The sequence below is a fragment of the Protopterus annectens genome, chromosome 1.part0 (assembly GCF_019279795.1).
Source record: "Protopterus annectens isolate FY-2018-M chromosome 1.part0, PAN1.0, whole genome shotgun sequence".
NCBI lineage: Eukaryota > Metazoa > Chordata > Ceratodontiformes > Protopteridae > Protopterus > Protopterus annectens.
This window is the reverse complement of record NC_056725.1, coordinates 1,815,352,942-1,815,380,178: the sequence shown is the minus strand read 5'-3', so window position 1 is coordinate 1,815,380,178 and position 27,237 is coordinate 1,815,352,942. Positions and strand designations below refer to the sequence as shown.

At 41.9% G+C, this 27,237-nt stretch overlaps 1 protein-coding gene across 2 annotated transcripts in view; it reads left to right on the top strand.

Moving 5' to 3' along the window:
* GHR (growth hormone receptor) overlaps nucleotides 1–27,237 on the top strand; it is a 1,761,548-nt gene that overhangs the window by 81,690 nt on the left and 1,652,621 nt on the right. The gene's annotated exons all lie outside the window — the stretch shown is intronic.

Here is a 27,237-nt window from a genome sequence, read left to right as displayed (position 1 = left end):
ACAGTGTACCTTTTCCAGAATTGGGAAAATAGTAACAATTTTTGTTTCTGTGGGCAGAAGAAAGGAAGTTTAGCAAAGGTCGGTCCAGCTCCTTGGGCTCCCTGCATAGAGGTTGCAGTGACCATGGTTGGGTTCACAGCAGTTGTTGAGAAGTTCTAGCCCTTCCACAGAGGGATGTTGGCAACCCTGAGGAGTTGCTTTGCTGCCCTCCCTCCCCCAGAGGCAGTTGAAGTCACTTGTCCCACAGTCTGATGGTGTGACTTTCTGTTCCTGCTACCAAATGGGTGGAAACCTTAATTTGTAGGGGTTCCAGAGTCTTGTTCATTTATGCTTCGGTGCCCTTCCCCACCCATGCCAGACATTCCCAACCCATAAGAAAAGATTGGAAGGCTAATAATGATTCACCTCTTCAGACAATATGTGATTCAAGAGGTCTCACCAAACCTGCAATAGTTAGGATTTTACTCCAGTTTCTTTCTGCTGCCAAAAAAGGTCAGGACGTTTAAGCTAATTCTTGACTTAGGCAGTCTAAATACCTTGGTTCCTAAGAATGCTTTCTGAAATAGTCTTGGTAAAATCAATGCATCTGTGTTCAGCAGAAGGTGATTAATGTGCACTGGACCTCCAGAACACCTACCTGCATATGAAGATCCTTATGTGGTCTAGGAAGTTTGTATAATTTTGAGTTGGGACCAGTCACTACCAGTTCTGGACACATCACAGCAAATGTATTACTAGATGAATGCAGTTTCTCAAAATTGACTTTCTGGTGAGGAAATCCCAGATACAGTCATCCCAGTATCTGTTTTTCAAAGGCTGTATGGTGGACATGCAAATGCAGGGCAAGGGTTGAGTATTAATTGCCAGAGTTGCTGCTCCCCTCTGATTTTTAACTGTTTTCAGCACACCAGTGTCGCAGGATTTTAGTCTGGCAGTAGCCATATTCATGATTTCTGTAGCCAAGCACACTAGTATTACAGTGTTCCCTTCAGGTTCATTGCTTACAAGATACAGACCTAGTGGAGCATGAGGTCCACATCTTTCATGCTTGCAAACTACATCTGTCATGGTGGTTGGATGCCATTAGTCTTGACTTTGGCAGTATCTTTCTCCTTCTCCTATATGGTCCATCAGTCACCATAGATGCTTCAGGGTGGGTGGTGGGGCATTTCAGCAGCCAAATGATCCGTAGTGTATGGCCATCCAAAATATGGTTGCACTTCTGTCCTTTCGGACCTTCCAGGATTCTCTGCCTCCAAGATCAGTAGTCATACTGACCAGCAGTATGTCTGCACTTTGGTACATCAGCAAACATGGGAAAACTTGATCTTGCTTTTTGCTTTTGAGGGTTTTGGAATTGGCGTTATGTACCAGTCATTTCTAGTGGCAGTCCATATTCCTGGTTGTGTCTGTTTCATTGCTGGGCATACTATGGTGCTTACTCATGTCAAACAGGTGTTCCCTTACCTCCTCTAAGGTAAGGAAGATCTTCAGCAAATGGAGGCTGTTATAAGTTGTTCATGTCCACAACTAATTCCAAATGCAGGGATAATTTACTCATTATTGTATAACTGTGTTGAGCCTCAAAGGATGCTGTAGCCCACTTGCAGCTGAAAGAGCTCCTCTCCATTTTCCCCATATTCTTTAATGGTGACATTCCTTCACAAGATTGTTTCTGAAAGTCAGTGGTTATTCTCATGACCTCTTAGTGATCCTCGAAGATGTTCTTCGTGTTTCACTGCTGCAGTCCTAACCATTGGGTTATCCATGCTGTGGTAGCCCTCAGTCGGTCTGAATACCAGAGTCAAGGTTTTGTGCGTCGGCTGCTGTCACTTGCTGGGTGACGTCAGGTCGTCTGCGCTCTAAAGGCAGGTGACGCCATTACCTCAGTCTTGCCATGAAACCCGTAGCAGAAGCAATTCGTAACAGTGCCAGTAGACTGTTTCCAGACTTCGAACTTCAGATGAAAATGTTTAAAGCTAAGTACCCCATTGGGGATCCTTCCTTTTTCTTGCACTAACCGGTGTCCGAAAAAGTCCATAACTGTCTCACTTGTGGAAAGCAAATACCACACCGAGACTTCCATTCTTACTGCGTCTTTTGCTTAGGCCCAGATCACGACGTACCCCCCCCCCCTGCTGTCGGTTCTGTGCCCTCTTTAACATTAGAACTATTCATCGTAGAGCTCTGTTTGTAGCCAGTTATTTTTGTCTTCCTTCTCCGATTACCGATGTGAAGTCAGTCAGCAAACCTCAGATCTTCTGAAAAAATGTAAAGAAGGATAGAGACCGCATAAGGCCAAACCTTCGACGACACCACCGCTAAACGGGTCATCAGTTCTTCGGAATTCAGTGAGGTGCTTTTGCAGCCCCTGATGCCCGACTTGATTACTTCACAGGCCTCTACTGAGACCCTTTCGGAATCCTGTATGCCGCAGATGTCTGCATCGTCTAACGAGCCTATGGCTGTCTCTGGCTCGGTTGTTGGGTCTGGAGCCGCTAAGCAGGCCCCAGCTTCCGAGGACAGTGCTCGCACTTCGGAATTCACTTCCAGGCCTTCGCCTTTTCTTTCGACTAACGCACCGACAGCACCGAGGGATACTCTATTTTTAGGCCAGACTTAGAACTACTCCAAAGAAAACAGCAAAAAGTCTCCATTCCACTACTCCTCCCTCTCCTCAAACTAGAATGCTTAAAATGGTGGAGGATCTCCTCACTTTCATCCGGGGTAATCAGGCCACTCCAGCCAAAAGGAGAAGGGAACCTTCTCCAGACATTCAGTCTGATTTAGATTCAGAGGGATCTGACTCTGTTTTTGAAGAGGAAAACCTTCTTACTGCCTATGAAGATTCAGATGCAGAAGAATCTATTCCTTCTGCATCACCTCCGGAGGACTCTTCCTTTGGGGAAACCCCCCCACACCCTCAGGGAACTCTTCCAATGGGAATCAGTGGATTTCACTCAGTCCAAGAAAAGACTGAGAGTTGCTGGATCTACCCCAGCATCAGCCTCTGGCCATCCCACCCATCTTGGAGGTGGTAGATGATGTTTACCAAGAATCCAGCCTAACCCCGACACCCTTCCACCTGTCCCCAGAAAACCTGACCGATACTACAGAGTACCTGACTCGCATAAATTCCTCTACAGAAATCCTATAGCAGATCCAGAGGTGATTACTCCAGGACCTAAGGGAGTTAAGGCTACCTCTGCAAAGAATCCTACTCCCTCAAAGAATCCAGGGCCCTGGACAGATGGGACAAAAAAGTGTATACCTTTGCAACTTTAATTATAAGGTCTCTCAACTGTCAGTTCCATCTGTTAAAATATCAACGGCACACTTTGGAACCTTTGAAACAGAAAATTTCATCTTTACCAGATTTTGCCAACAATAAAGAGATTCTTCATCTCAGGTGGCAAAGCACTCCTTGCACTGTGGATTTGATGCCCTAGAAGCTTCTAGCAGGGCAGCAGTGACAGGATCTGTTATCAGAAGACATGTATGGCTGAAGGAACAATCTTCCTGATCATGTCAAAGCTAAAATCATGGATGCACCTCTTGACAAAGACAGCTTGTTCGGACAGAAAACTGAAGAGGTACTTAAGATGTAAGACAAAGCAAAATCGATGCAGACTGAAAAAAAAAATTTTTTTTCCTGTTTCCATTACATCTGCATTTATTTTTATTGTTACACTTCATTAATTGATGTACTAATAATTTGGAGCTTTTCTCCCTGGGCCTCTACTGAAAATGGACATATATCCAGCTAGACTAGCCCGGTCAACAAATGTAAAATAAATAAATAAATAAGTACAACCTCCTAGGTTCAGCAGAAATTTTTCCTCTAAACACTGGTCCTTTCCTGCACCGAACAGGCAGGCACAAGGCAAAACCCGTAGGGACAGACCCAGGGCCAGCAAAGAACTAAACAGTGGCCCCTCTCAAACACCAGAGCACGGAGTTCAAAAGCAACCTTGTATGGAAAAAACTCTCAGTGACTACCTTTCCCATCTCTGCCTGCCTCCAAAACACCAAGAGCTAGGAGGAAGACTATCTCTATGCAGAGAAAATTGGAACTCTATAACAAAAGATCAGTGGGTCTTAAAAATCGTTGCTCAGGGGTACAAATTCAATTTCCAAGAACTACCACCTCAAGAGGGTACCCAGACCTACCTCCAAACCAGTGGGCAGAAGCACTAAAACAAGTGCAAAACCTAATATCACTAGGGGCAGTAGAACCTGTACCTTCAGAACAGGTTGCAAAAGGATTCTATTCCAGACTGTTCCTTGTTCCCAGGAAAGAGGGGACTTGGCGTCCCATCCTGGGCCTATCCTTTCTCAATACCTTCCTGGTAATCCCAAAATTCAGAATGCTTGCCTTACAACAGCTTCTACCAATGCTGCCAAACAAAGCTTTGGATGGTCACCTTAGACTTAAAGGATGCGTACCTGCGCAGCACAGTAAGGGAATCATGCAGAAAATTCCTGGCTTATCTACTGCTCCCAGGGTATTCACCAAATGTCTAGCTCCTGTCATTGCCTTTTGCAGGCAAAACAATGTACAGATTTACCCTTACCTGGACAACTGTCTCATCCAGGCAGACTGCAAGGAACTGCTCCTGCAGCACATCTCATTTGTAAAAACCATACTCACCTCTCTGGGGTTCACTATCAACAAAAGGAAATCAAAACAGACACCTACCAGGAAACAGCAAGTGGCCTTTCTGTTCCCAGAAAAACAAAGTTTCCTACCAAAATACTTCACTACTGTGGCCTCCCAAACCCAGCTTTCTGCCAGGAAATTCCTGCAAGCTCTAATGCATCCTCCTGGTACCTCTGGCCTGACTACACATGAGGAAAATTCAGTGGCACCTAAAGAACCTATGGTGTGAACACTTACAACCCTCTGGACACCTCCCTGCCTGTGGTCCCTTGCATAAGATCCAAGTTCCTCTGGTAGGCCCAGGCCTGTGCTTTGAACAAGGCACTTCCATTCACCCTTCATCCATCAGACCCGACCATAACTATAGATGTTTCAGACATAGCCTGGGGTGCCCACCTAGAATGCAGATGCGCCCAATATATCTGGGACGCACAAATACTACCCTTTGCACATCAACCAAAAGGAAGTGATAGCAGTGCAAAACTCGCTGTCATCCTTCAAGCCCTACCTCAAACCAGGGGTTCTTCTCATAAAAACAGACAACACCACAGTTATGTGGTACATCAACAAACAGGGAGGGACTCAATCTTTCCCCCTATGCAGACTAGCCGTGAACCTGTGGCTAGCAGCCTCATCCATGGGACTACATCTTATAGCCCAGTACCTACCGGGCATCAACACCACCCTGGCAGACCACCTAAGCAGAAACCTGCTGAACCCACACAGGGCAAATCCACAGATACATTTTTCTGCAAATTATCCACACATGGGGGACCCCCCCCCCAGGTGGACGTATTTGCCTCTCATTTAAATCACCAAGTACAGAAATTCTGCACCAGGGAGTACCATTACCTGGCCTTGGAAGGTCAATGCCCTGACCTTCCCTTGGAATACCCTCTTTGTGTATGCATTCCCACCTCTACCTCTCATTCCAAAAGTACTAAGCAAGATAAGGGAGGAAAAACCAAGAGCAATACTCATTGCCCCAGATTGGCCCAGACAACATCGGTACCCACTGCTGCACAGCCTATCTCACCAGCCCCCCCTGGCAGCTACCTCTGATACCTCACCTGCTATCCCGGGGGGGAACAATGCTACCCAGACCTTCAGACACTCAAGCTCTCAGCATGACTTATTCTACCAAAACCTACAAGGAATCTATGCTAAGCAAGCAAGTCCTTGACATCATCACAGAAGCCAGAAGGCCCAGCACCAGAAACTCTTACGCTGGAAAATGGAAAAGATTCTGGTCCTGGAGCCAGTCCAAGGGGGCAGACATACTTCTGCCCTCCCATTCCTTTCATTCTGCATTATTTTGCTTCTTAATAAGGGTCTCTTCTTCTCCTCCATAAAGATCCATGCCTCTGCCATCTTGGCACACTTTGATACAGAAGTTCTCCCACCCTCTTATCAAACAATTTCTTAGAGGAGCCTCTACTATCAGACCTCCCAGAAGACAGCCCGCCCCAGCCTGGAACCTGAACTATGTTTTTGAAAAGCTTACTGTGCCTCCCTTCGAGCCTGCAGCATCCTCAGAATTAAAGTACCTCTCTTGGAAGACCGCCTTTCTCTTGGCTATTACTTCAGCCAGGAGAGTGTCAGAGATTCAAGCCTTAATGGCCATTGAGCCGTTTATCATCTTCCATGCAGACAGGGTCTTCCTGAGAACCGATCCCTCCTTCATTGCCAAAGGTGGTTTTGGATGTTACCCTCAACCAGGCCATCCACTTAACCACTTTCTTCACCAACCCTCAGAATAAGGGAAAGGATACTGCATTCTTTGGATGTGCACAGGCAGCTCAGATTTTATCTGGATCATACTAAGACATTCCAGAAAGCTGACCAGCTCTTTGCCAGCGTTAAAACAGGGGCAGAGGGGAAACCAATATCCAAACCGACCATTTCCAAATGGATAGCAGACTGCATCCAATTTTGCTACATCTGGCATGGAAAACCACTCCCTAGGAACATCAGAACCCATTCCATTAGGACAACCTCTGCTTCCACAGCATACCTTAGAGGGGTACCCACCAAGGACATCCTGGAAGCTACCACATGGACTTCAGTCCACACCTTCACTAAGCATTACCATCTGAACCTATTCTCAAACGCTAGGGCTGGGTTTGTGTCTGCAGTTCTGCAGGGCATGCTCACCCAGTCTTAAGTTTCTATCAACTTTCCACCCTTCTCCTCAGCTTTAGAAATCTTCCCAATGGTTAGGACTGCAGCAGTGAAATGCGAAGAACATAGTACATTTTGTGTACACTTATCGTAAATGTAGATGTTAGAGTGTGTTCACTGCTGCAGTCATGCTTTCCCTCCCTCCTTCCCCCTGATATCTGCTTTCCTTAGAGAGAGAGAGACATATTTTTCAGAGGGTCTCTGACCCCAGGACTACTACTAATTATTAAAATTGGACGACTTTAGTTGGTTAAGGCAAGAAAAACTGAGGTAACGGGGTTGCCTGCTCTCCTTTTATAGCTCGGACGATCTGACGTCACCCAGCAAGCGACCAGCAGCCGATGCACAAAACCTTGACTCTGGTATTCGGACCAACTGAGGGCTACCACAGCACGGATAACCCAATGGTTAGGACTGCAGCAGTGATTACACTCAAACATGTACATTTATGGTAAGTGTACACAACTGTACTTTTAGCTTGCTGCATCATTATCTTGGGAGGTCAGTTCTATTGAGATCAGCCAGATGTTGTTGCTCAACTCCTTGGGAAGTCTCTCCTAGACATTCACTCCCTGGACATCACTACATGGTTTCTGCACTTAGTTGCCAGTGACCCTACTTTTCTGAGAGAATACATTCCATTATGTCTTTCTGCTAGAAACTCTGTGCTAGGAAGAGATATTGGGACATATGGACATGTGTTTCTATTTGGGCTAAAGCTAAAGGGTTAGACCGACTTTCTACACCAGTTTTGGCTGTGCTGGATCAACTTGCTGGTGGTTTGATACTGGTTTAGCTGTTGTTTTAGCTATTTGGTCAAAGTCCAGGTGGCCATTGTCTCCTAACCTCATCATTACTGGAGTTGCTACACTGCTTGACGTACCTTTTTTTTTTTGACTCCGGACCCAGACGTTTAAAACAGAATGCATGCTCAAGATTTCGGTTATTTTCTAATTGGTGTGTGTGCTGATCATGAGACCCCTGTTTTTCCTTGTTCTCTGGTAGAGGCAGTACAAATAACACATGCACCCATAGGAAGAAAGTGTTCATAATACACTTAGTAAATAGGCTTTCATTTACCAGTGAGTATTAATGGATGCAAGCTTAAATATTGTAATATATTTTAATAATGCAGCAACAACTGCCTTAGTGTTCTAATGGCTGTTTTTAAGTTAAGCATGGAGATATTTGGCATTTCTTATTGCACTACTTCCAAAGGCCTTTGTAGACTGCCATCCACCTGCCACCCACAGGCATCATAGATTGCAGCAGAATTAGGTAGTAATAATGATAATATTTACTAAGATAGCAATTAGTTGCAAACTGTTTTCTTTATCGAAGTATTTTTTTTTTTTATGTTTGTGTGCAGACTCTACTCAAAACCCAAAATTCGTAGTGGAAGATTTGAAGCTGTGCTCCACTGCAGTGTGTTTACTCTGTGTTCTACTGGACAATTTCTGTAGTCCTCAGTTTTGCTGTCTTCTTGCTAGTACATAGATATCCAACCAGTTAGTAACAGAGTACTTTTCTGAATGCATTGAAGGTGCTCTTGCTGCTAAACAGTAAATTCCTGGTGTTTGTCGGTTTCAAGAAAAGCAGCATAAGGCCACAGAGCGTTTTACTAATGCAGACCCTGTGGGTTGTTTTTGTCTTGCAATACAGCTTACAGCAGCAGGCAACTTGGACCTCATGTTTGTTACTATTAATTTAATGTATTGTTATATTGTCGGTAATCTGTGACATTCCTGTAGACAGGGCCAGCTTTTCTTGAAATGGCACAGAGTGGAAGGGAGTCAATAACAACCTCTTGCTGCCACCCAGCACATCCTCAGGTGCATTCTCAGACCCCCCTATCTTGGCCTCCACATACCATACATATCTCGCAGCTGTCCAGATTGTCACAGAATGTCCAGAGTTCTGCGTCATAATTTTGGTCATTTCCTCATAAAATTTGTGATGTCCTGGAAAATCATTAAGGACTGAAGTCCCTACATAATACTAAATAGTGACAGGCATTTGAATTTGACTTCATATCCTTATGAAAATAAATAGTAATACAAAATCTGCTGTCTTAGCTACTGTGTAAGTTTATATGAGCAATATTTAAAATCTGTTTTTTTTTGGGGGGGGGGGGCTTTGTCCCCCCTCTCAAATGTTTTGGTTTTGTCCAGATTTCTTGTACCGAGAGGTTGAGATGTATGAATACAGATTGCTTTGTTTGTACTTTTCTCACATGTTGTCTTTTCAGTTATCCCAACATTCTTTACACAGAATCTAATTGGCTAAGACTGCATTGTAAAAAATGTGGAATAAATAATTGAGTTAAGCTACTGGTGTTTGGGGCCAGCTAGACCCCTATAAGGCACAGTATTGTATATGTTCTGAGATGTATTTAGAACATTTTTTACGCTTTTCATTTAATGATGGTCTGAGCAAAAGTCATGACTAGGGAAATAAAATCGCTAGTGGTAGACTGAGTTAGTATAATGGTTAAGGTGTTTACCTCAGAGACAACAAAGTACAAGGTTTGTTCCTCACCTTTGGAAAGGAAACTGGCTAGGCTTAAAAAAAAATGTGGCCCATAAGGGTAGCTAGCCTAGTAATTACATGTGAACATATGAGAAGGCTTGAGCAACGAAAGAAATTCAGTCTCATATTTTTTGTCAAGGAAAAAATGAGCTGTGTCCAAGATTTAATGTTTGAAGCGGTCATGGCAGGTCATGGGAAATTGACAAGTCTGAAGCTTGTAAAGGTGCATAAATCATATATGGGAATATTGCTGCCTCCCAACCCCACCCCAAAAATGGTCATCTTCTGTGTATTCCTCAGGTGTCTGATCAAGATGAAAGTTAAGGCACAAATGGCTACAGTCTTATTTCAAGTGGCTGCTGCCATTCATGTGAACAGCAGGCCTTCTCACCCCTATTCCAAAAGACAAACATCATCTTTGTACCCCTGATGTTAGGCTGGGATGAAACTGGAAGAAATCCAGAGCACAATAATATGCCTCATCCTACTGCTCTCAGATATATATAAACTGCATGCCTTATTACCAATACCCCCCCAAAATGTAGCCACTTATTTATGCATCATATGCTTGTCAGGAAAGTGAAAAAAAAATTATGATACAGTAATGTATTCCAGTATGTTGCTCCTCAGTAGTACACTGCCCTAGAACAGCTGTAGTGATTTTCTGTGCACACCTCTGACATTTGTTTGGAAAGTTAAATTACCACACTGCCCTCTGCTTCAATAGAGGTTGTTGTGACCACCTGTGCATACCTATGAATAAGGTTGTAAGGAAAACTAAATAAATAATGACCACACCCTCCGCAGATCCCCACACAAGCTACAGCAAATCTGGACACCTCTGGGCAGGTCTGCATTTAGACTTGGAGTTCAGGGCAGAGGCCACTACTATTTATGTGTCAAAATCCACTTACACAAAGTGGGAGCTTCAACACCTCTAGAAGCTCCAAGGGATTGGATGTTTAGTGATTTATTTTATGTCTTGTATTTGAAAGATGACTTACTGACTGATGTTCTTCATGTTTCATTGTTGCAGTCATTATATTTGGGTATTCTGCTTGCAGGTTGCCCTCAGTCGGCCTGATTAACAATGTCTTGGGTCCTGCGTCGGTTGCTGTCCCTTCTTCCATGACGTCAGGTTGTCAGGGGTATAAAATATGCAACCGACGCCATTACATCAGTCTTTCTTGCCGTGCGGTGCCCGAAGCAGAAGCAGTTCGCAAGTGCCGTTCAGCCGACTCCTGAAATTTTTGTTTTCGAGTTTCAGAACCGAAGTCTTCAACTTAAAGCTTTGTACCCCGTTGGGGAAACTTTTTCTTGCTCCTTACCGATGTCAATAAAAGTTAATAGCAACTAGGCTGATGCAGAGTCACAAGTATAAATGAAAGGCAAAATCCTCAGGTTAAAATCCAAATGAAAGGCAAAATCCTCAGGTTAAAATCCAACTTTAATTCACTGCAGGTCAGATAAGCGCTTTCACTCATTCATTTGAGCTTCATCAGATCATGTAACAAAGACCTTCAAGTACATAGGCTACATTTATACAGTTAAAACACCTCCTATTGGCCTACCAAAAGCTGCTTCTTGTTTACATATTCATGAGTTAATCTAAGCTTAAAAATAGATGCACATATAAACATGCTGAGATGTATAAAATGACAAAGTAAATATAAAAAATATATAAAAACTCTCCATGAACACTCAAGATGCTCTAATAAATATGTATATATAGATATATATGTCAAAAGGAATGTATTTCAAGGGGTGAAAACATATATGTTCCATCATTTATTATAAAATCTACAAACATTCCTCCGTTTGTTTAACATAGGTTTAATGGAGGCTCTCTCATTGAGACCTAAACCCCTATCTGCTCTCAATCTAACTATCCACATACTCTCCTTGCTCTCAGTATGGTTCCTGATGTCACCTCCTCGTATACTGGGTTTAATATTCTCAAGAGCTCTAAATAAGAAATAATGTTCAGGACCTACTTGGGCTACATGCTTAGCTAAGGCATTGTGAGGTGAAGCCTTCCTAATGTGGTAAAGATGTTCTCTTATCCTGTCTTTAAATTGGTTTTGCCAACATAAAATGCATCACATATTTGGCACACTGCCAAATAAACTATATGAGTAGTATCACAGGTAGCTACAGCACGTATGCTAAAGTTAGTGTGCATGTCAGGATGTTCAAAAAATGGACTGGGGTCAAGAGAATTACAATAATTACAGCGTCCACATGGTTTTGTGTGTTCAAGAGGCATTGACCATTCATCCCTTTTTGAATAGCATAGCATTCTCCTTAAATTTAATTTGTTCCTATATAAAAAAGAGGGTTTAGTCCCCACAAGTTCATCAGTACAGAGAATAGGCCAGTGTTTCGTAATAATATTCTTGATTGCTGGACAATCAGTACTATATGGTAAAGAAACCCTTACATGAGTTGATCTATCATCTCTACCATTGTCTATTGTAATGGATCCACCAGTAATAACTGGTCCAAAATAAGGGGCTGCTCTGTTCAGTCTAAGTTTATTGACATCTCCGAGGTTGGACTCAATCTCTTGTGAGCTATAGCCCCGTTCTTCTAGCCTTATCTTGAGGTCACTCACTTCATTTAGGAAGCCTTCTTCTGTGGCATTTAGCCTAGAGGTTCTCATCCCCTGGCCTCTAATGATATTCTTAAAAATATGCTGTGGGTGCATACTATCACGCTGTAATAGAGTATTAAAATAGCAGGGTTTCCTATAGACACCTGTATTAATCAAACCACATGCTAACTTTTCTATATACAAGTCAAGAAATTCTATCTTCTCTCTAGAGTGATTCATACTGAAGGTTAAATAGCCAGTGAGGTTGTTCAATGTAGTATGGAACACAAACAAATCATCAACACTGCCTCTCCATAAAGCAAAAACATCATCCACGAAACGTCTATAAAAAGTTACATGTTGTTTAAACATTTCTAAATTAAAGAGACTCTCAAATTCCCAAAATGCCAAAAACATGTTTGCGTAGCTGTTGGCACAAGGTGTGCCCATGGCTACGCCACCTCGCTGTTGGTAAAACTTGTTATCATAGGTGAAAAGATTGTTATTCAAAATAAGTTCAAGGAAATGTACAATGAGGTCTACTTTAACTGATGTATATTCGCTATGTAAGAGTAGATACTCAGTGATATAGATCAGGCCTATGTTATTTGGTAACACAGTAAACAAGGACTTGATGTCAAACGTTACAAAAATCAAGTTATCAACGTCACAAATGCCACCTAAACAGTCATACAAATCTGTTAAAAACTGTTTGGAATCTTTCAGTACAACTTTGTTCTTATTTAATATAGGTCGCAAATGTTTCTCAACATAGACAGAAAGGTTTTCAGTGATCCAACCCTGACCAGACACTATGGGTCTCATTGGTGGGTCAATGGAGTCTTTGTGAATCTTAGGTAACCCATGTATTGTTGGTACAAGTGGATTCTTAACAAAGAGATAGTCAAACAATTCTTGATCCAAGATATCACCTTTCAACATATCTAATAACATATTGTTTACGTGACAATAGTAGCTTGCACTATTTGTTCATTAACTTGTAAATAGAAATCATCTTCCAAGAGTTTAATCATAGCATCATGATATTTGCTAGTGTCCATAACTACTATCCGACCACCTTTATCGGCTGGTTTAATGGTTATGGACTGTAATGACTGGAGTTTAAGTAAGCTAGTCTGCTCCCCTCTAGTCAAATTATCATTCTTCCTATATTTCTTTAGAGAAAAATATTCATATAAATCATCCTCAGTTAGTTTCAAATATGCCTCAACTAACGGATGATTAGGTGGGACAAAGTTGCTAAGCTTCTTAAACTTTGGTGGTCTAGTAACGTTATTGTCTGTCAATTCACTATCAGTTTTATCATGAAATAGCAGTTTAAGCATAAGGTTTCGACAGAAAAGTCTCATGTCTACTACAGTATCCGTAAAGTTACTGTGTGCACTTGGTATAAAGTTTAGGCCTTTACATAATAATTTCTCATCACATTCAGTCAACAAATATCCTGAGATGTTATGTATCATAGAATCTGCTGGTATCAAAATTTCAGCTGTATCTAATTTACTTTGTTCTTCCACATCTTCTTTATTGTCTGATGTGGTACATACTCTTCTGATAATTTGCTTTCTGTCTCCCCTGCTCATAGAGTCCCTTGTTATATTCTTGTCCTTTCGGACTGGGAGGGGAAAAGGGAGCTCACTTACTACTCCTGTAGTGATGGTGGTATGTACTTTGTGAGGTAACTTAGATCTCACTATGCCATCATCTACTGACAACCTCTTATTGATCGGTCCCTTCACAACATGTACTGCTGGATACAAGTTAGTTCTGTCTGCAATATTATTCACAGTAATAGGCTGACTAACTTCTTTAGTATTTGTATTAATAGAACTAGATCCACTCTCACTATGTAAAATAGTAATTACATCATCAGTATCATTGGAAGTAGTAGTGTTATTAATGTTAGCTATATTTTGTACCCTATTACTAGGCGATACATTGTTATGTACACAGTTAGTAATATCCACAGCTTCACAAGCATTATTAACAACATTAACATTTTCAGAACCAGTACTAGGTTCGGAACTCAGTTGTCTAACACTAGTATAGTCATTAGGTTTAACGGTAGCACTATAATGTCCATGTGCCAAACGAAGACTTGTCCTAAATTAAAATCTCTGTGATCTCTAATTATCTTGCTTCTCTTCTGTTGGAGAAGTTTCCGCTCTAAGGCTGATATTCCATCCAACAGGCTTTCAAATAGTGGTTCTATTACAGTACTTGGGGAAACAAGAAAACATTCTCTTCTGTTGTTTCTTAATGTTATTAATGAGTTTCTCCTCTTCAGAGGAAAAAAAGTCAATAAGTAACTCCATGTACTGTTTGCTTACCTCCAAGTTCAGGCGCTGCCACCTTGAAAGCAACTCTGGATAATGTTCCCCCTGATTGGGCATGTTTAATATACGTAATCCTCTCGGTACAATTTTTGTGTCCAAACAATAACGAAAATGGAAACGCTGTGTTTGCAAACGTTTCAAATGTGCAAAGTCTTTCTCTAGACTGTCTAACAGGCGTTGTAGCTCATCCAAGTCGGGTGTCACCGTATCTGCGTCATCAAAGCGCTCCAAAGCACCGAATTGCCAGGAAGTCACTGTTGAACAGACGAGATTCTGTTCAAACCTCTTCTGTAGATGAGCGACTGAGCCCAGGTCTACACCTCGGGGCTCGTAGTCTAGCTCAATATCTACAGTTTCACTCTGACTCTGCATAATAGAAAAAATGGTGCAAAAGCACAGTAACAAATAAAATAGCCAAAAATGGCTGTATGCAGGGTAAAAATACAAACAAAAGTTATGCACTAAGCAAACGCTATTCACTGGTAGTAGACTCTGCTCCAAAGTCAGCGAGAAAAAATGAAGTTAATAAAACAGGAACAAACCACTCGCTGACAAACAGGATAAACGCCCACTGCTCCAGAAAAACTTAAATGATATTGATAAAACCAAAAGGAGCAACTAGGCTGATGCAGAGTCACAAGTATAAATGAAAGGCAAAATCCTCAGGTTAAAATCCAAATGAAAGGCAAAATCCTCAGGTTAAAATCCAACTTTCATGGAGAGTTTTTATATATTTTTTATATTTACTTTGTCATTTTATACATCTCAGCATGTTTATATGTGCATGTATTTTTAAGCTTAGATTAACTCATGAATGTGTAAACAAGAAGCAGCTTTTGGTAGGCCAATAGGAGGTGTTTTAACTGTATAAATGTAGCCTATGTACTTGAAGGTCTTTGTTACATGATCTGATGAAGCTCAAATGAATGAGTGAAAGCGCTTATCTGACCTGCAGTGAATTAAAGTTGGATTTTAACCTGAGGATTTTGCCTTTCATTTGGATTTTAACCTGAGGATTTTGCCTTTCATTTATACTTGTGACTCTGCATCAGCCTAGTTGCTCCTTTTGGTTTTATCAATATCATTTAAGTTTTTCTGGAGCACTGGGCGTTTATCCTGTTTGTCAGCGAGTGGTTTGTTCCTGTTTTAATAAAAGTTAATAATTGCATTACTTGTGGAAAGCAAATACCTCGTAAAGATTTCATTTGTACTGTATTCCTTGCCTAGGCCCTGACCACGACGTACCTTGCTGTTGGTTTCATGCTTTATTTAATCAGTGCACTGTCCGTCGTTGGTATATTTTTGCCTCTAAATATTTCGGTTCTCGGTTTAATTATCCAGAAATGTCGGTTAGCCGTACAACTACCGGGATTCAGAAAGAACGCAAAGATAAAGACAGAGATAGGCCGCCGAGGTCCAAAACTGCCGACGACGCTTCTCTTAAGCCAGTCGCCAGTTCGCCAGTACTCAGTGAGGCGCTTTTGCAGCCCCTGATACCCGCTACTTCTGATTCGCAGGCCTCTACTGCGACCCATTCAGAGTCCGGTATTCAGCGAGATACTTCAACTATGGAACCCGCGGATGTCTCTACCGTGGATGGGTCCCGAGCCGCTGTGCAGGCACCGGCTTCTGAGGGTGTATTCAGGACTACTGACTTGCATATTAAATCGATGCCTCCTTCATTACTAAGACCTAAGTCTCGATCCATGTCTAAAAAAACAATGCCCAGGCCACATGCTCAGGCCCCTATGCCTAAAAAACAAATGATAAAAATGGCTGAAGATCTAATAACTCTATTCAGGGGTAGTCAACCCCCCACCACCACCCCCAAGAGGCCTAGGGCTGAGCTTGATTATGAATCTTCTGATCAGGATTATGGTTCTTCTGACTCTTCTGATGACCTGGATTTGTCCATACCTACTTATGAGGATTCTTATGCAGAGGATTCTATCCCCTCTGCTTCCCCTCCTGAGGATTTTGCGTTTGGGGAAACTTTACATACTTGAAGGGAGCATTTGCACTGGGAAAGCCAGGAGTTTTCTGATTCAAAAAGAGGCTCAGGGATTTCCTCCTTCTACCTCAGCATAGGCCTTTGGCTATACCTCCTGTGCTAGACATTGTTGATGATGTTTTCTCGGAATCCAGTTTGGCTCCTGATTCCCTGCCTCCTGCTCCTAGTAAACCTGACAGATACTACAGGGTTCCTGAGTCCCACAAATTCCTTTTCAAAAACCCTGTTTCAGATCCAGAGACTATTTCTCAGGGGCCCAAGGGCATTAAGGCTTCTACTGCTAAAAATCCTGCCCCTTCTGATAGAGACTCCGGGGTGCTGGCTAGATGGGGTAAAAAGGTTTATACTTTTTCAACTTTGGCAATCACAACTTTAAACTGCCAATTTCATATGTTAAAATATCAGCAACATGTTATTGGACTGCTTAAACAGAAAATGATGTTGATTCCTGACTGTGTGGAAAGTAAAGATTTACAGGACTTAATGCATTCTGCTGAACAAGTTGGAAAACATACTTTGCAATGTGGTTTTGATTCTTTAGAAGCCTCTTGTAGGGCTGCTGTTACTGGGTCTCTTCTTAGAAGGCATGCTTGGCTTAAGGAGCAATCTTTGCCTGATCATGTTAAAGCTAAATTGTTGGATGCTCCTTTAAATCAGGACCGCCTGTTTGGCAACAAGGCTGAAGAAGTTCTTAAAAAGATGGAAGATAAAGCTAAATCTATGCAAACTGTTAAAGGTATTTACAAGCGCAATCTCCTAGATTTAGTAGGCACTGGCCTACTAAAAATTGGTCCTTTCCAGTTCCTTCCAGGTCTTCTCAAGCCAAATCCAGACACAGCAAAAACGCCATGTTTCAATCCCAGGGGACTCTCAGAACTAAGCAGTGTGTGTGTGTGTGTGTGTGTGTGGGGGGGGGGGGGTCTCCACTTCCAAATCTGGAAATAACAAGACACCCCCTATGGTGTACAGTCTCAATGACTTCCATTTAAAATTCCCAAGCACTTATCTTTTGACCGCCCCTTTAGGGGGAAAGATTGGTCTTCATGTAAAGAACTGGAAACTCACAACCCAGGACAAATGGGATTTAAATATGGTGTCCCAGGGATACAGATTTCATTTCCACACGTTGCCAACACCAAATGGGTGGCCAGACCTGCCCCCAAATCCATGGGCAGAGGCTCAAAAACAAGTACTTTCTCTCATAAGCATGGGGGCTATTCATCTGGTACCAGAAGAGGAAAAGGGACAAGGTTTCTACTCCAGATTTTTCTGGTACCCAGAAAAGACAATTCATGGCATCCAATCCTGGACCTGTCTACTCTAAACACCTTTCTGGAGATTCCAAAATTCAAGGTACTGACTCTTCACCAATTACTTCCTATGCTAGGCAAAGACGCCTGGTTGGCAACACTAGATTTCAAAGAAGCATACCTGCACATCCAAATCGGGGAATCCTGCAGAAGATACCTACGCTTCAAAGCAGGCTGCACGCATTATCAGTTCTCTGCACTGCCCTTTAGCTTGTCTACTGCTCCCAGGGTATTCACAAAGTGCCTGGCTCCAGTTATTGCATTTTGCTGGCAAAGAAGTATTCAAATATACCCATACCTGGACTATTGTCTAATTCAGGCAGAAAGCAAGGGCATACTTTGAAATCATCTGACATTTGTAAAAAGGGTTCCAGCTTGTTTGGGGTACACCATAAATGAAAAGAAATCACAACTGGTACCCTGTCAACAAATTACATTCCTGGGAGCAAGTTTGAATACAACTTCCCAGATGGCTTACCTCACGCCAGAAAAGCAAATTCATTTGGTAACCTATTTCAAACAAGTGGCCACAAAAACCCTGCTATCTGCAAGACAAATACTGCAAGCCTTGGGGTTCATGGCCTCGTGCATTCTTCTAATTCCAGATGCAAGACTGCATATGAGGAAACTACAGTGGTATCTAAAAAGCCTATGGAGTCAACATTCTCACAGCCTGGAAACAATGATTCCTATCATACCTTGCCTATGCCTAGAGTTCCTCTGGTGGGCAGAGGCCTGCCACCAAAACAAGGGACTACCGTTCACACTACTCCCTGCTGGCCAAACCCTAACAACAGATGCATCAGACTATGCATGAGGGGCTCACCTAGCAGTGAAGTGCATTCAGGACAAATGGAACCCAAGTCAAATGCACCTACATATCAATCAAAAAGAAATGTTAGCTGTACAGAATGCTCTGACAGCCTTCAAGGACTACATTCTTCCAGGACAACTAATGGTAAAGACGGACAACACCATGGTTGTGTGGTACATAAACAAGCAGGGAGGTACACATTCCTACCCCCTCTGCAGACTAGCCATGGCATTGTGGAACACAGCTTTGAGCTACCAAGTGCACCTACAAGCTCAATTCCTGCCAGGGAAATTAAATACACTGGCAGACGGACTAAGCAGAAACCTCATGGACCCACACAACTGGAACCAAGGATTTTCAAAATGTTGACAAGCGAGTGGGGGAGCCCAGACATAGATCTGTTTACCTCCTCCCAGAACTACCAGTTGGACAAGTTTTGCACAAGGACTCCCCACAAACAAGCCTGGAAAGTGGATGCTCTGTCCTTCAGCTGGAAAAACATATCAGTCTACGCCACCCCCCCCCTCCCCGCTGTCTATGCTCTCCAAAGTTCTACTAAAAGTCAAACAGGACAAACCAAGGATGATCTTGATTGCTCCAGACTGGCTGTGCCAACACTGGTACCCCCTCCTGTGCAGTGTGTCGCAGTTACCTCCATGGCACCTGCCGCAGACTCCTTCCCTGCTGTCTCAGCAGGAGAACCAAATTCTGCACCCTCAGCTTCCAACATTGAACCTTGCAGCCTGGCTTATCACTTAAATTCACCCTTAGCATCCCTCAGCAAACCTGCGATGGATGTCCTCTTAGAGGCAAGGAGACCTAGCACTAGAAAATCTTCTGCTGAAAAATGGAAAAGATTCTGAGCCTGGAACCAATCTCAAGGGATGAGCACAGTGGCACCCAATTTACCTCAGATTTTGCAATACTTAACTGAGATGCTTCACAAGGGCCTGTCTTTTTCCTCCATTAAAATCCATGCCTCAGCCATTTCAGCTCATTATAACACAGAACCTCCCCTCTTCTCTCATCCTGTGCTCAAGCAGTACCTCAGAGGGGCCAAAAACCTGAGACCACCCAGGAGAGCTCCAACCCCTGCCTGGGACCTTAACTTTGTATTGGAGAAGCTCACTCTACCTCCTTTCGAGCCAGCTGCTACTGCAGACTTAAAATTTCTTTCTTGGAAAACAGCTTTCCTTTTAGCAATCACTTCAGCTTGAAGGATATCTGAATTACAGGCCCTTATGGCAGCGGAGCCTTTCATTTATCTTTCATGCGGACAGGGTGTCACTCAGGACCAACCCATCCTTCATGCCCAAGGTGGTATCCAGTGTGGCTTTTAATCAGTCCATTCATTTGCCAACCTTCTTTCCAAATCCACAAAACAAAGGAGAACAGATTCTGCATTCATTGGATGTGCACAGACAACCTAGACTCTACTTGGACAGGACTAAACCTCAAAATCTGAACAACTGCTGGTAGCATTTGCTGCAGGGATAGAGGGGAAGGCTATTTCAAAACAAAGCATTTCTAAATGGATAAGCCATTGCATTAATTTCTGCTATAAGCACCATGGAAAACTTATCCCTCAGGGGATCAGATCTCACTTCACCAGGGCTGCATTTACTTCTGTAGCCTTTCTCAGAGGTGTTCCTACCAGGGACATCCTAGAAGCTGCTACCTGGAGTTCTGTACATACTTTCACCAAGCATTATCATTTGCCAATTTTCTTTAAATCCAGAGCTGACTTTGCCACTGTTGTCTTGCAGGGCCTTTTAGCTGGCCCTAATGCTATATAAACTCCTACTCCCAACCATGGCTTTGGGAATCTACCCAAATGTAATGACTGCAACAGTGAAACACGAAGAACATAGTACAATTGTGTACACTTACCATAAATGTAGATGTTCGAGTGTGTTCACTGTTGCAGTCCTGGTTACCCTCCCTAATTTCTTCTGGCTATACCTCTACTTTCCTGTACTATGCTTAAAAGCCTTTTTGGTGTATTTGCTTTTTGTTGGAGGTATACCTCTGTGTTTTTATGTTTATTTGCTCCCTATTAGGGGGACACCTGACATCTGGGGCAAGAAAAACTGCTGTAATGGCATCAGCTGCATGCTTTATACCCCCTGATGACCTGACGCCATGGAAGAAGGGACAGCAACCGACGCAGGACCCAAGACTTTGTTAATCAGGCTGACTGAGGGCAATCTGCAAGCAGATTACCCAAATGTAATGACTGCAACAGTGAATACACTCTAGCATCTACATTTATGGTAAGTGTACACAACTGTACTTTTTTACTGCTACCCAGAAGAGTTAAGTATTTGCCTAGCAATACTGTGATACTGTTTATCTACAGATTTAAATGGTTATATTTTTCCAGCCACCGTCCTCCCACACACATACACATATTCACATGCTGACACCAGGTCTATGAAAAGCTGCAGTGAATTTTCTCACATCCACACCTACACACACACTGCTCCTGACAAGCCAGGTTTATCAAATGACAGATATACACACAACATATATTGCAAACCTATCTAAAGGTAAATTGGAGGAATGCCAGTTCATCTGTGACATGTCTTTGGAGTATTGGAGGAAGCCAGAGCACATGGATTGAACCCACACTGAGATAGAGACGGCATGTAGACACCACACAGAATAAGCTACAATCATGATCTCAACCACAGCCAAGTACTAGAGGATGGTAATGCTTCTTCTGCACCACTGTGCCAGTGAGTAATTGTGTTCACAAACATCCTGCTGTGGTCAAACCACCAGCAATGACCACATATGTGCGGTGCTGATGTTTGTGATGGAAAGTGAAAGAAATTACAGTCAACTTGTTACTCTTGAGTACAAGGCAACCTCCACATGAACAAACCATACCAGTTTTACACAAATTTCAGCAAGTACAATGCATTGAGACAGCTCTTCAGTCACGCCAGATTATTGTTTACGGGAATAAACATTTTTTATTCTCAGATGACCTCCATGCCTTATTATGATTAAAAAAAAATGACAATGATGTATTTGCATAAACACACAGTAAAGTATTCCATCTTGCTTTACTCAAATGCACACTTGACTTGCAGACAGAGTGATTGCTATTTAAACTGAGCAAATGCCAGTTGCTTTCATGTACAGACTATCATCATCACCACCCAGCAGTTATAGCCACTTCTGTGTACATTGCGATGTCTGTAATTAGCTGCTTCACACAAATCGCATTAGTCTTGAAAAATAAGAATAATGAGCAAGTAGCAGTCATTTTCCACCGTGAACATCCTCTTTAATTATAGCTACTTTGTGCACATTGCAGATGCCAGACTTATAAGTAAAGGGCACACAGTAAGTAACATTAGGTTTTCATTTGCATTAAAACATTACCTTATGCCAAATGATAGGTTTTGCATTCATATGCTTTTTCTGATGGCTGTGAAGTCAAATGTCTGTCATTATTTGTGAGACGGCAACAGTTCATGTGTACTAGACAGCTACTTTTTTATGAGTAATGGACCAAAAAAAATAGGGAAAATCATCTGGGACAGTTGAGGTGAGGCACAGCTCTCATCTTCTTTCGTCAAGAGTCCAGGGCAAAGCCACAAACTAAGGTGTGAACAAAGACCTAAAATTAGAGCCTATTTTTATGTATTAATCTAATTCACTTAAAAGTTAATAGAATATTAAGTTTTATGTCAGCTTGCATTTTCAGAAGAATAAGAAGTATGAAACAAATGTCTGGTATTGTTGCCTAATTTGTAATAGTGAGCTATTAGAAAGTCAGGCACTTTATGAGGGGCAGGGCAAAATGAACTAAAACCAGGGACATGTTGCAAAATCAGAGACTTGAAAGCTAGGATATCTGGTTGCCTGCCATGGTAAAAAATAAATGAATAAAACTTGCCTAGTAAAACCCAGCATATTCTGCATAGATGCGCCCCAATCGGAGCATTCTGTTTTAGACCCTATTCAGGCACTTTGGCTACCACCAGATACATGCATCATGTGGTGTTACTGCCATTACCTGCCATCTTTCAAAGTTTCTGGGCTTTCTGGTCGGTCCCACCCACCACAGTCTATACACCAAGTCAGAGAGCAGTATCAAATTATATCCTTGAATTTCTGAGTCCCTAATTTTCTTTACCAGTGGTTCTAAATATAATGCAAATAAAGGGAAAGAGGACACCCCAGCCTGGTTCTTCTGCTCAAGCAGAAATTATCAGAGAGGATCCCACCTTTTTACTTTTTGCCTCCTATTCCTCATATATTGTGTTAATCAACCTTATAATTTTTTTGGGAACTCCTGGTCATATTTTGAGAGAGAATTGTGTTGAAACTTGAAATTATTGATACTCCCACCACAAATGTCCTCGCCCAACATGCCATGGTACATCAGTGTTATAAAAACTTTTTTTTACAGTTTGCTGCTTCTCAATGCTATGTCCTCTAGAACAGTAGCTGAATAGCTGGTAGCAAAATTCATATTTGCTGGAAAGCCAGCATGCATGTAACCCAACAGAAATTAAATTTAAAAAGAGCTGGTTTGTACTGAAGTTTTCTGTACTTTTTATGCATAATAGTAAACATTTACATTTCTGAACCAGGAGACAGTAAAGTACTCTTTATTCTCAGCTTTTGACTTCACATGTTTTTGAAATCTTTGTGAATTGAGTTGCAGGTATAGTGTGGACCTGTTTCTGTCTGCAGGTGTGGTTTCCTGGTTTCTCTTTGTTGAGCAACTGTTTTCTCTCACCTTTTGTTTGTTTTCTTGATGCTCTTAATTTCAGCTGTTGTTGCTGATTTAGTTTTATAGTTTATTACAAAGGCTGAATTGTTCAGCTATTCATTGAGCTCCAGACGGACTGTATAGACACGTGCATCTCTTGTGTAAATAATGGATTGGATTCATGAATGGCTTATGCGTTGCACAATGAGGGCTGCACTTTGTCTAACCCTTGATGTTGTACTTTCATTACATCTCCATGCTTATTATCAGAACAGTATGCAATGTACCTGTCCACCTATACTAATATGCAAAAGTACCTGTCCACCTGTACTACATTAAGCAAAGTACATGTCCATCTGTACTGCAGTATGCAGAGTATCTGCCCGTTTATACTACATGTGCCTGGATCATCTAGAACTGGATACAGATATGTTCCCAAAAGTCTTTACATTCTATCTTTGTCTCCTGCAAAATGCATTAGTAAAATAAAAGAGCTAGTGTGTGTTTGTAGAAGTAGGACAAGGTTAGCTGTTAAATGTCAAGCATTCTCCTTTCTCAGAGTGTGGCAGAACAGCTGTCATCCAACCAAACCTGTGTCTTACAGATGTGATAATTCTGAAGTTGTGATGGTTTATGACATGTAAAAACCTGTTGCTCCAGACATTTTTATGAATCCCTCCAATATGCAGTTCGTAAATAACCAATTCAGTAGTAAAGTTGCCAAGTTTGACACACTGGAACCTGCTAACACCACAGGGAGGTGGATGAGAAAAGTCAAGCTAGGGAGTTGCCTGCACAGGGGAGTGGGGAAGTCAGTAGATGAAATGATAGAGCGAAAGACATAAGTTAATGCAGCTTCCCTTGTGTCATTATTGTATATAGAGTGGTGCTGAGGTATGATAGTAAGGGCAGGAGAGTGGTTAGTCATATAAATTTGTGTGTCATGGAGGATGTCATGACATGTTAAGTGGAAGGGGTTATTAATTGAAGGATTTGCTTCTGGAGGTACAACAGCATGGAGGGACAAGAGGGTTATTAGTAGAAAGATGTTCTGCTGAACACATGGCTGCCCAGTAATAGAAGGATAACTTGTCAGGGCATGCTAGCACATTGGTAGGAGGAGTGGAGTTGTACTTTGGGCTCAGGGCATGAAAGCAAGAGAGGCAGGTGAGATGATCAGTACATGCTTCTTGTGTGATAGCATATCTGCTGGCCTTGCCACTGATGCTGGGTAGAGAAGGTAGCTGGGATGTCTAGCAGAGGGCCCCCCTACTTCAGCAAGCCAGTTATTAATATGCCAGTTGGTCAAATTCCGTAGGTGTAAGGGTCACAGAATATTGAAAATATTGCGTGGTAGAGGGTTCTTCACAAATCGTAGCACATCTCAATCATCTTGTCATCTGGCATGCAGAAAGCATTTCTTGGAACTGATAAAGGACGTGTCACTGCCAGTAAAGAAATTGTGGCAACTGATGTTATGAGAAACTGACTGTGAATAGTACTGACTCTGCTGCTAGTGTAGAAATTGGAATGTACACCATGAAGTGGGCGATTCCAGAATAAGTAGGGACTTGGTGTCCAAGGAGGCTGTCTGTCCTACCGTGTAGAGGAGGAGTCACAGTTATCTACTGCAGGAACATACATTGGTGGATACTAGGACAGTGGCCACATATGCAGCTGGCGTGCATAGTTCCAGCATGTTGTGACCAGAGATACCATCCATTTAACATTTTGTTAATGTAATGTACACTGATGTGACTGAGGAATTCACAGAAGCACAGAGCACCACAGCACTTGCTTCTTTTCTGGATGCTCTGGTTTTCTCCTACTTCCCACAAGTGTGCCTTAGGTGAGTGATGGTTCTTCAGTCTAGTGATGCGTCAGTCTGTGTGTGTCTGTGTGCGTGTGTCTAGGTGTGTGTGTAGGCATGTGCATGTGTGTATAGGCATGTGCACATGTGTGTGTAGGCACACGCGTGTGTTTATAGGTGCGGTCGTGCGTTCAGATGCATATTTGTGTGTGTGTATGTGTGTCCGTGTATGCAGCTGTGTATTTGTGTGTGTGTATGCGTGTGTGCAGCTGTGCATGTACTTGTTTGCTGACAGATATGTGCAAATTGTGTGAGCAGGCACCCCACTTGGGATTACTTTCACTGCCTTGTTCCCATGAAGTGCTAGGATATTCTCCAGCTTATCTGTGACTTGACAGTAGATTGAGGGTAACTGGAAAATGAATGAATGACTAATGTGATTTAGAAAATAGCAGTGCATGGTTCAGTCAAATACTGAAGTAGATTTAAGTGTCAGTCACATAGCTGTTGCTGAGCTTTTCCTTATGAAAATGCAAATTCGTGCTTTTAAAATGTCAAGTTTGTGATTTTGCTAATATGCATATCTCTGAACTGTCTCTGATTTTGACTTGAATTTTAGCTCTGTCCCTTTTAATCTCTCCTAAAACTGATGACTGTTGGAGGAAAGGTAGTGATTTTACACTTAATAAATAATGACGATAGAGTTATAGACTTCTTTTACTTCCGAAAATTATATTAATTCACTTTCTCTTAGTCTATCAATGCCTTGAATTAATAGTACTAATATTTTAAGTGTCCCTGGTTGGTTGAGACCTATGCTAATATGTGTAAGTATGTTGTTCAGTATGACTGATGTGATTAACTGCTCAAAGATCTGCATTTAATATTGCATTTGATTGTTTTGTTTTGAAGAATTTACACAAAACATCTGAGTAGAACATTATGATCCAGTGAAGTGTTAAACTTAGACATCTGCACAGATCTCTTAGTTACAGTTGACAGGAGAAGTGGTGGTAGTTGTTGCGGAATCTGTATAACTTACCTCAGCTGTGGTAAAGTGGAACTTTATATTGAATTTTTGTTATGAGCTTATTCTTACAAGCGATGTTTGCTGTTTATTTCAAACGATTTCAAGGAGCTTCAATTCTAGTATGGACAGATGGGGACTACACTGTTCAGCAGATTGTATCCATTTAAGGTCAGTTTCTTGTGAAATGTTACGCTAGGATGTCATTTGATTTAAAAAAATGTTTCAAAGTGCATTTACGCAAGAATTCTGGCATGTTTTACACAGGCAAAGCCCCACTTATACCACCCATTCAAAGAACTGGTCTGAGGTTACTACACCATGGTATATGGTCCCCCCCAAAAAAATTCTACATGGTCTCATTACAAACCATGTACTTTCAGTTGCCTGAAGTATGTGTTTAATATAGTCTGTGTGTCCTGTGAGACAAAACTGTCAACTTATTCCAGACTAATATTACTCTTGTTTTGGAAAAAGGATATGCCCATCCAGAATATAATTTTAAAACATATTGTCTCATTAAAAAGTACACTAGCTCACATTACTATTGCTTGTGTTGACTTCAGGCAGTCCTCCTTAACCAGAGTAATGGGGTATGTAGTTGTTTGAGGTGCTGTTCTAATGTGACGTAGAAATACATTTTCTTTTCAGTTTTCTGACAGAAGTTAAGACTTCTAAGTAATGCCCATCTGTAGTATTATCACTCTGAAATCTTAGCTGTTCTCCTTTCCCATAAAGCCAGTAGACTAGGTGCATCTTCACTGCTCCCTTCAAGCATGTATTGTCTTTAGGGAGGTGTGTTGCTTCTTATTGCCAAGAAATGTGATCATTTCCTATACTCTGTCAGTGTGCTACAGCAGTGCTTGCATTTGCTTTCGTATTCTACGGTTTCACACACGAGGTGCAGTATTTCTGCCTTCCGTCCCTTCTTTTTATGGTCATACAAGCTAATTTCTTGTACATTCATTTCACATCTGACAAGTGCTTCAGATTATATTGATGGATTTCAATCCCTTTTTTTTAGAACATGTTATGAGTTATATCTCACATTTTTGCTGTGGAAGGCATTCAACTTGGTTATTTGTGTTTAATTATAGCAGAATGTCAGGCTGTACGTCTTGGTATGTAGTATGTACGAACTAAGTTTTTACAAGCTTTATATTTGTACTGAGTCTGAATTCATACAGGCTTGCCTGTTTACTATTCAAAGTGT